The sequence below is a fragment of the Quercus suber genome, unplaced genomic scaffold (assembly GCF_002906115.3).
Source record: "Quercus suber isolate HL8 unplaced genomic scaffold, Cork oak 2.0 scaffold_298, whole genome shotgun sequence".
Taxonomy (NCBI): domain Eukaryota; kingdom Viridiplantae; phylum Streptophyta; class Magnoliopsida; order Fagales; family Fagaceae; genus Quercus; species Quercus suber.
The window spans coordinates 43,673-53,710 of NW_027069754.1; the positions used below are offsets into that span (position 1 = coordinate 43,673).

Sequence of the window (10,038 nt, forward strand, 5' to 3'; positions counted from 1 at the left end):
GAGTTTGGCAAAATCGAATAAGATGATTATCAATATGAAGATCCTTTTATTTTGGTAGTAAGCGATACACCAAAATTTATTGATTTTATTGGGATTGATAGATTTGATTCAATTTTCAGTTCTTATTATATAAATCCCTACAATTACATGAAGACCAAGGAAAAAGAAATTCAAGTTGATTTGTTTATTCCATTGATGAGTTGTAAGTATGGAAAGAAGATCAAGGGGCTCAAGCATTCGAATTATTTGTTTCAAGTGCAAGGGTTTGATGTAGGACATAATCTACAATTTAATTTTTGTAATTATTTAATTTTAGTATTTTTATGTAAAAAACATTATTTTAGGTTTAGGTGATTTATTTGCTTGTTGTTAGGTGCTTTTAATATTTTTTTAGATTAAATTTAATTCCTCTTATAGTTAGGTATTGATTAGGAGTTATTTTAGAATATATTTTCTTGTTTATTAAGTTTTACGAAACCTTTAAATAGGCTATTAAGTCTGTAAATGTTTTTCAATATTATTGATATTAATAAAAATTCAAAGTTTTGTCCATTGTTTATCTGGTGGATTTCGAAACTCTTTTTTCTTGTGAATTCAAAAAACTCTTATGGATTCGAGATTATTTTCAAAAGCAAACGTATTTTGTTTCTTGTTTTTTAGAAGTAGACATGTTTTGCTTTTTGACGCTTCTGCATCCCACGTTAACTTAGTCCATTAATTTCTTGTATTGAAAGACAAGAGGTAGAAGAGGAACACACTACCAATACTGTTCCAACAGTAAAGCTTAAAACGATATTGCCGAGTGCATTAGTAAAACACATAAGAAGATTAAAAAAAAAAGGAATGATGTCGTTTTCTAAACAAGTCCGAGTTCCATCCATAACTCTAAGCCAAAACGTTATTGCTTTTAGCGCATCTGATGATCACTGTAGCTCATTGCTTTTAGCGCATCTGCACCTGATGATCACTGACTCGCCATAAGGTCGAGTGTATTGTGTATTGCACTCACCAATAGGTTCTAGGTTGCATTGCTTTTAGCGCATCTGCACTGACTCGCCATAAGGTCGAGTGTATTGTGTATTGCACCTGCTTTTAGCGCATCTGCACTGACTCGCCATAACGTCGAGTGTATTGTGTTTTGCACCCCCCAATAGGTTCTAGGTTGCATTGGGTTGCATTGCTTTTAGCGCATCTGCACTGACTCGCCATAAGGTCGAGTGTATTGTGTATTGCACCCACCAATAGGTTCTAGGTTGCATTGGGTATTGACTCGCCATAAGGTCGAGTGTATTGCACCCGCCATAAGGTTCTAGGTTGCATTGCTTTTAGCGCATCTGCACTGACTCGCCATAAAGTCGAGCGTATTGCACCCACCAATAGGTTCTAGGTTGCATCTGCACCTGATGATCACTGACTCGCCATAAGGTCGAGTGTATTCTGCAATAGTATTCTGCAATATCAGGAATTTTTTTTTGACCTGATCAATACACACTTTTCTTACTTTGATTCCTTGGTCGTAATATGGAGTTTCCATAATTAGGTCGGGTGCATTTCACCCACCAGTAGCATTCTGCCATATCGGAATTTCTGAAGGCTAATCGATACACACTTTCTAACGAATACAAATTCCTTGGTAGTAAACTCTCAAAAAAAAAAAAAATTCCTTGGTAGTAATACAGATAAGCCATATCAAATTTTTAAACCTAATTAATAAAAAAAAGTTCATGTTTCCTAAAAATATTTTCCATATAAAATCGAAAACGGTCGATGCCATCAAATATCCCGTTTTAATTATCTTTTGGGATTGGTAAAAAAAAAAAAAAAAACTCTTCCGATCATTCAAAAGTGTAGACACAGGAATCAAAATTTTGTAGTATGAATTTTTTTATAAAATGAAATGACATAAATACACACTTTCTAACTTTGATTCCATGTTATATGGTAATATTCTGTTTCCATAGTAACATCCTGTCATATTAGATTTTTTTTAAGCTAATCAATATATATTCATATACAATTCTTTGTGCCTTTGTGTTAAAACTTCTTTCCTTCTCTCTTGTAAGTGTGTATTTGTTTTAAAAAAAAAAAAAAAAAATCCACACACAATTCTATTTCTCTGTTCAAAACTGAATTCAATGCTACGGCCTCTCATGCTTTGAATCCGAAACAAATCAATATAATTTAAAAATAATAAACAGTACACCTTCTTTACCTACAACGAAAACCTTGACTTGCTAAGCCATTTCCGGCTTTTGTGATCTTGTTAAGTCAATTTGGTCTAGGATTGGGCCTGAACGGGGAGGTAATTTAGGGCTTGTGCACACTGGACTAGAGTGGCACATCTTTTCACCTTGGTTCAATTTATCAAACAAGATGAAACTTCTTTTTTTTCCTGGGTCGAGATGAAGACAACTTTGTTGTGTTGATTTTAACACTTTTCAGACGAAGGAGAAAGCCATTTTCCTTCTCTTTTTTTTTTTTTTTCAACATAGATTATGTGAAATATTGCTAATTGATTACCTCTGTTTCAAGCTCTATAACTAGGATGACTTCGTCTAAAAGCACATGAAGCTGGCTCTCAAGTCTCAACCCCGCATTACTTGGCCCATTGACTTTTGTATTGACAGACAAGAGTAAAGCTTAAAACGATATTGTCGAGGGCATTAGTAAAACACACAAAAAGATTAAAAAAGGAATGATGTCGTTTTCTAAACAAGTCCGAGTTCCATAACTCTAAGCCAAAACGTTATCGTATTGATTAAGATGAGAACAACGCCACGTGTTAATAATAGATTCATTCTAAGTTTGTTTTTTTTTTTTTTTTTTTTGTTTTTGTTTTTTTGAGAAACCATCATCTGAATTGATAAACTGAAATCAGCCAATATCGGCTAAAAGTACATCATTGACTTGTGGTGAAACATCCTCCATCCACACAGAGAAATTAACAATATATTTTGCAAGTTTTGCTAAAAAATGAGCTACTGAGTTACCCGATCTGCAGGTATGTGAAAAAGAAATACAAGAGCAGGAATGTAAATAATGCTTAATAGAGGAAACTAAATGGCCAAAAGAGGAGAAAGATTCTTCTTCCGTTCTTAAGGCAAAAATGACCACCTTTGAATCTCCCTCAACAATAAAAGAGGGTAGGTTGAGGTCTATTGCCAAGGTAACGGCTCGGACTGCTGCTAAAGCTTCCACTTTATCTGATGAGGATGGGATCTGAATTTTTTCTGCCAAGGAGGCAATGACCATCCCATGGGAATCATGTACAACCACTCCTATTCCAGCCTCACCCTTATCCTTAAACATGGCGCCATCAAAATTGATCTTCAAGAAAGGTGAAGGAGGAGGCTCCCACTTAGGTGGATTTCTTTGTGTCCGAGGCAAATGAGTTTGTTATAATTAAGAAACTCAGTATTTTCCGCTTCTTATTTCCTTTCTCTGTTATGAGTATATATATGTAAAACAGAGAACCTTATGTAATTCAAATTAGCAAATATAGTTTTAAGTACGGAACAACTTTCCATTTGTTTGAGTAAGCTTTTCATGGTATCAAAGCTCTGATCCATTTTCACCTATATCCATGGCTTCTGCAAACACAAATTCATCTTCAAACTCCAACTCACTACCTACCATAGATAATCCAATTCCTCCATTTGTGTGTGTGTGTGTGTTTGTTTCTAAAAAAAACGAATGGATAATTGTCCCCTATTGCTTAAGAGAGTATGTTGTGTGTAGTATAACTTGCCCCACCCTTCCTTAAAAGTTACCATGGCTTTTGAGTAGAGTTGTGGTGTACCTCTATGTTAGAACCAATTTTTCTCTCCCTTGTGTGTGTGTGTGTGTTTGTTTCTCAAAAAAAAAAAAAAAAATTTCATGGTATCAGAGCTCTGATCCATATTCACCTATATCCATGGCTTCTGCAAACACAAATTCATCTTCTAACTCCAACTCACTACCTACCATAGATAATCCAATTCCTCCTTTCAATTCCTCACTGCTTTTACTATTAAAAAAGTCTTCCGAAATTTATGAAGAGCTTGACATACATCAACCAAAGGTAATTGAACTATTTTCAATGGTTCAGAAGTAATCACAACTCAAAAGTGCTCAAAATTGTTTTGAAAATGATACTAAAAGATGATATTTGCTACTGTTTTTACAATAACCTTTTAACCATATATAATTTTTGAATGATACTTTTTGCATTTGGAAATTAGAAATCTTGGGCTTCAATTAAAATACAATTTTTTTCCAATTTAAATTTTAAATGAATAAGTTATGGCCATTTGAAGTTGGGCCATCAATGTAGTAAGAATTTAGTGTTCTTGGTGAGTCTGCGTAAGTGACTTCAAAGCTGCATATGCACACTCACAAGGCTGTGTACGCAGCCTCACTTCCAAGACTTATATTTTCCATATTTAGGGCCCCGAAGCTTTAATTTCGGGATGGGCCACATCAGAGACCCTTAGTGTCACACCCAAACCCGATACCCGGATTTGTGACCATGACCAGCATGCTAATATCAAGCTTAAACCTGATATTAACAAGAACCAACTTAACTTTCACAAAACTTTCACAAAAGCTTTTACAAAAGCTTTCCTCTTTATTTAAATCCTTGTTTCTTTACTTAAAAGATATAACTTTTCACTTGACATTCAAAGCATCTACACTGTATTCAAAAAATAACATAATCCATCAATTACTCAAATTCTAAATTCCACATCTTACATCTCTTAATACTTTGAGGTACACAATTTTCATTAAATCATAAAATACACAATATTACAAAGCTAAACATCAAATTACTAATTTTGGATCTATACATATAAAACTAAAACTAGCTCCTTCCAAAACTCGACTAAGGCTCCCTTTGCTCCAAATTAAAACTTGTTGACTGAAAGAGTGGAAGGAGTGAGCTATACAGCTCAGTAAAGGTAAGATATATGAGAATTTAATAAGGATGCATGTAAATCAATTTATTTCATTTTATAAGTATTCGGATAGGAGAACATCTTTTCATACATAATATTTTATATTATTTATAATAATAACTTATACGTTTTTTGTAAGAAAATAATTGTTCTCTCTTTTTCTTATAAGAATAATATTACCAAACATGTCGGATTGAATTTCTTTCATTTCTTACAAAGTCACCAAATATGATATTGATTGTTTAAAATCAATATATATGTATTCTTATTACAAAATAATCATTTTAACTTAAATCAGATAATCGGTAACTTTGTTTAAACTGAAAACATCTTAAAGAATAATAAAACTTTCCTTCATAAACTTCTTCTCGTAAAATATTATAACTTTCATAATCATAAAACTTAACGTTTCATAAAGAAAAACAAATATCTGATAACTTTTTAACATAAACTTGTACTTTCCTTAGAAGTTTTATCTTTATAGCATAACAGAACTTTAGAAACTTTTATCTTTACAGAACAGCTTTTCTTTTCATCAAAAACTTCTTCTTTCCATGAGAGCTTTTACTTTTTACAATGCATTTAAACAAAATAATTCTCTCATGATTAATAACATGACATAGCTATTCATAAATAACATATTGGTTAGTCCATCTTTAATAAGTCTGTACTTATTTGGGAGGCTTCTAGCACCACGGTGCTAGGCATCCAGCATTCTCCACAATGTCAGGTATTCCCAGGATCACATCATAATACATATCTTCCAACCATGGAGGTAGGTTGACTTCCTCCACAAGTTGGTTGTAACCAACAAGGGCGGGTACAGTAGAGCCAGTCCTACTTCATGGCCAATCATATAACATTTTCCATGGAAAGTCAGTAATTAACTCCTACTGATAGAGTTCAAATCACCAGAGGATATAATCCGAAAATATTTCATACTTATTCATCATACTGAAATTCATAGTTTGCATTACATTTTACAATAATAGCATTTATATTGTTTTCTTTAATCATCATGTTCGTGGAATTAGTAATAGCATTAATATGCTTACATCATATACTTAAGGTTTCGAAAACTCATGAACATATATTTGTCTGAAACATGCTTACATGTCATATCTCTAATCAAAAACCTTTTAATGCATAATATACTTTAAAATAACCTCATGACTTACCAATTGCCCATATAACTTATCCTTTACCTGAAAGCAGAGGAACCGAGAGCCTAAAGTCGAAGGAGCTTAGACCTGGCGGTTGGTAACACCTAAACCAAAATCAAAGCTTATTACTATCCAATATTTCCTTAACATAAACTTACACATTCATCTCAAAGCCTATCTCTTAGAACCAAGGAAATCCTAATCCCACCTCAAAGAGGTTCCCACAAACATATCATGCACACATTAACAAATGATGTACCAACCTAAAAAAATACCATCCTTCTCATATTTAAATCATATCTCCAGAGGTGCCAATTTCATTTCAAAATGGGCTTGAGATTAAGGAAATAATGCATGCATAAACAGAAACTCTTTTAAGTATGGTCATATAATCATGTACACTCATAAGGCAACATACAACATGCTGAATAAAACAGCTTCATAAATACAATCGTCGAATGGTTTAGAACCCCTCCTTTGAGTAATAAACCTTGAACCAAGGTATACAAAATTTAGCTATGATCCATACATACCAAATGATGAGCATAATAAATTATAGCTTAAATCATTCACTCTAACTTTAGAATTAAATTCTCAAAGCTAGGCATGTCACATACTGTTCACTGTTTTATTCTAGCAGCATATGCCTCATTTGTAAAATACAAACGGGCTATCAAAACACATCCAATCTTCATGTAATTTTACAGAGAAACTCCTCTAGATGTTCAATATATACCATAAAAATTTTGTAGTCAAAGCATAAAACCATGATTTATTAAAAATCATACAAAGCAGCATGCTCGAATCTATCCTGACAGAATTTCTTGCAACTTAGAAATTAAACCATGACTTTTATATTCATCCAAATACTGTGATACCACTTCCATAATAACCATGTGTGTCTTAGAATTCATAAAAAACTACTACTAGCATCGTAATTCACAAAATATGATTTAATACATATTTTTCTTGTTGTAAACATCAAATCTGTCACGGAGACAGCTTCAGTATATATTCTTACAAAATCATCAATAAATAGCAATAGGCCTTAATTTCATTTGGGTATTTTTATACCCATACTATACATATTAAAATATGTTAATAAGCATTCAATTGATCACAATATCATCAAACTTTCAAATCACTAAAACAGAATCATAGTTCGGCCTCTAAAATCAGAATATAGGATAAAGTAGTAAAAATAAACAAATGAAGTTTTGATTACTTACCCACAAACTTTGAAGCTGAAATTTTAGTGTTAACCTTTTAATTTCTTCTTTAGAGAGGGATCTATTGTTTTGGTGAGAGAAGGAGGGCTGCCATGTAAGAGCAAAGGAAGAAGAAGGAACAAGAATAAGCAAAAGAGTAGAGAAAGAGGGGCTGGACTTTCTGATCTGGTGCAGCCAAGAAAATAAGATAAGGGAGAAGACTTTTGGGGCAGCAAAAGGAGATAAGGAGAGTGGACATGGGGTGGATACGTGTGATGCTAAGGAAGAAAAATCACAGCCCACCTTTTTTTTCAACTTTTTGGCATTCACACTTACACTTTTCTACAAAGAATAATATCACTTTACACACACACACACACACACACACACACACACACATATATATATCCTTACCTTTATAAAGTTATATCTAACACATTAAAAGAGCATATATGTTCTATAATATCACAATATCAAAACTTCTTAAAGCACTATAAATATATAGATTTACAAGTTCATGATTTCCTAATCTCACAAACCACAAATACCATTACTAAAAATTCCTTGAAGAAATCATGGATTCTAAGGTGAGAGTAGCTAGAATCCTTACCAAATTTAGGGTTCTTGAGGGGAAATAGAAATAAGTCATTCTTGTATGAATGGATTTCCCTTTCCTAGTGGCTGGACCCTAAAGTATGAGAGGTAGAGAGCTTGAGAGAGTTTTCTTTCTTTCTGGTGTTGGACCCGTGGGTTTGACAAAGGGGACTTAAGAGAGTTCCTAGATCTTTCCTTAAGAGAAAAGAGAGCAAAGTGGCTTAGAAATTCTGATTTGTGTACCCATGGGAAATGGAGAGTGATATACTTACAGAAATCAGTGGGCTGAAGATCCCCGGGTCTTGATCTTGGAGAGAATCCTGTAAAACAAAATTAGATCAGAGGAGACCGGTGGGTGCCGGCCCAGGGTCCTCCGATGGCAAAGTTAATATTGTCACTAGTCGTCTAAAGAAAGCGCTACTCAGAAAATGTTTCTTTTTCTTTGGGAGAATTTTTCATACCTCGCCTCTCTGCCAATGTGCCCTTTATATAGTGTTCGGCAAAAACAGTTACCTTGTAACTTCTCCAGTTGTTGCGGGTTTTGAGAGTAACCGCTCGCAACTGCTATGGCTGTTGTAATACTTGGATTTCATAACTGATTATTTACTGCGGAACGGTTGCTGGAATATTGCACTTATTGAGAGCAGACGCAACCTTTCATCCTGTCTGTTCTACCTCTGACAAAGACGAGATGCCATCATGATGATGGCTCGTCCATCCTTACGGACGGACGGGCCATTTTCACAATGCCTCGTCCTTGTTCCTCAGAATGAAGGAGGTAAGGACGAGTATTGACTCCAATGGTGAAGCTCCTTCCTGTGTTGAAGTTTCGTAGACAACCTCCCCATGGTTTGGACGAGCCTTGTGGACGACCTTTTGAGGGACATTTTTGCCTCCTCATCAGTTGCCCCCTGTCCACATGGGTCGTTCAACTAATGGGGTGAGTTTATTCAACTCGTCCTTAGACGTTATCAGCTGACTTAAGATAAAAGCATATGCCACGTGTTAGCCTCTTATTCGCAATTAGTCTCGTCGATTCATTTCTTTGAGACAGATGCCACGTGTCACTTTCGCATTGGTGACGTCGCTTCGAATGCCCAGGTCAACATCCTATAAATAGTTGAATCTCTTCCGTGCCCTTCACATTTCTAGAATTTTCTGCCTTTGACATTCCTCGTCTAGAGCCTCGTCTAGGAGTTTTCACGCATCTATAGCCCTCATCCGTCTTAGAAACAGGTATTCTTTCCTCCTTCGTCTTGTAGGTTTCTTCAATTTTCCTTTTCAAAGAAAATGTCAGCAATAGTTATCTCTTCGTCTAGTGATAGTGTAGAGAAAGAGATAGACGAGTACTACGACGAGACTAGCACTAATAATTCTAGTAGTTCTAGCGATAGTAGTGGGGGGAATTCTTTGGACGAGTACGTTTCTGGAGTCCCTGGTATTCCTTTGGAAGTTGTTCAAGACCAACTTCGGAAGGCCTCAGGGTCCCAGGCAGGTACCTCATCCAACACTCCTCCTAATACCACAGACGATCAGACCACTGTCTTTAGTTGTGCTCTAGATATTCCCTCTAAGACGGACGAGCAGAGGTTAAATAATCTTAGGACGTGGTACCAAATCCCAGACGAGTTCAACCCCAGACTGCCAGTCCGTGGAGAATGGTGTTGTGACCCTCGTTTTGGGATAGGCGTCTATGAAGCCTATCTTTTGGGGGGCCTAAGATTTCCATTAAATTCTTTTACCAGAGAGTTACTATGTAGGTTAGGTTTAGCAGTATGTCAGTTTAATCCCAACGCGTGGAGGTTGATTATCTCCATGCAAATTTTGTGGAGGGAAGTATTTGGAGGGGGCCGTCCTCTCACCGTGGACGAGTTCCTCTTCTGTTACAAACCTTCTGAAATTCATCAATCCCTTGGCTTCTACCAGTTCACAGCTAGGGGTAGTGATGGTAGATTGATCAAGTCCTTGGCCTCGTCTGATAGGAAATGGAAGACAGAGTTCTTCTTCGTCTCTGGCTTTTGGGCTGGTAGCCCTGCGGACGTGGGCCGGGATACATTTGGTTCTTATACTGGGGATTTAGGGAACCTTCGTCCAGAGGGTAAAGTCTTTGTCTCCCTTTTTCTTTTTATTAATATTATT

The 10,038-nt window shown here is 35.5% G+C and overlaps 1 long non-coding RNA gene across 1 annotated transcript; it reads right to left on the minus strand.

The window, feature by feature from the left end:
• Nucleotides 1-4,673: 4,673 nt before the first annotated feature.
• LOC136071273 (uncharacterized) lies at nt 4,674-7,621 on the minus strand. The gene is made up of 2 exons (XR_010632556.1): nt 7,327-7,621; nt 4,674-6,201 (listed from the first exon to the last, which is right to left on the minus strand). It is a non-coding gene; the product is annotated as an uncharacterized LOC136071273 (long non-coding RNA).
• Between the last annotated feature and the right edge of the window lie 2,417 nt (nt 7,622-10,038).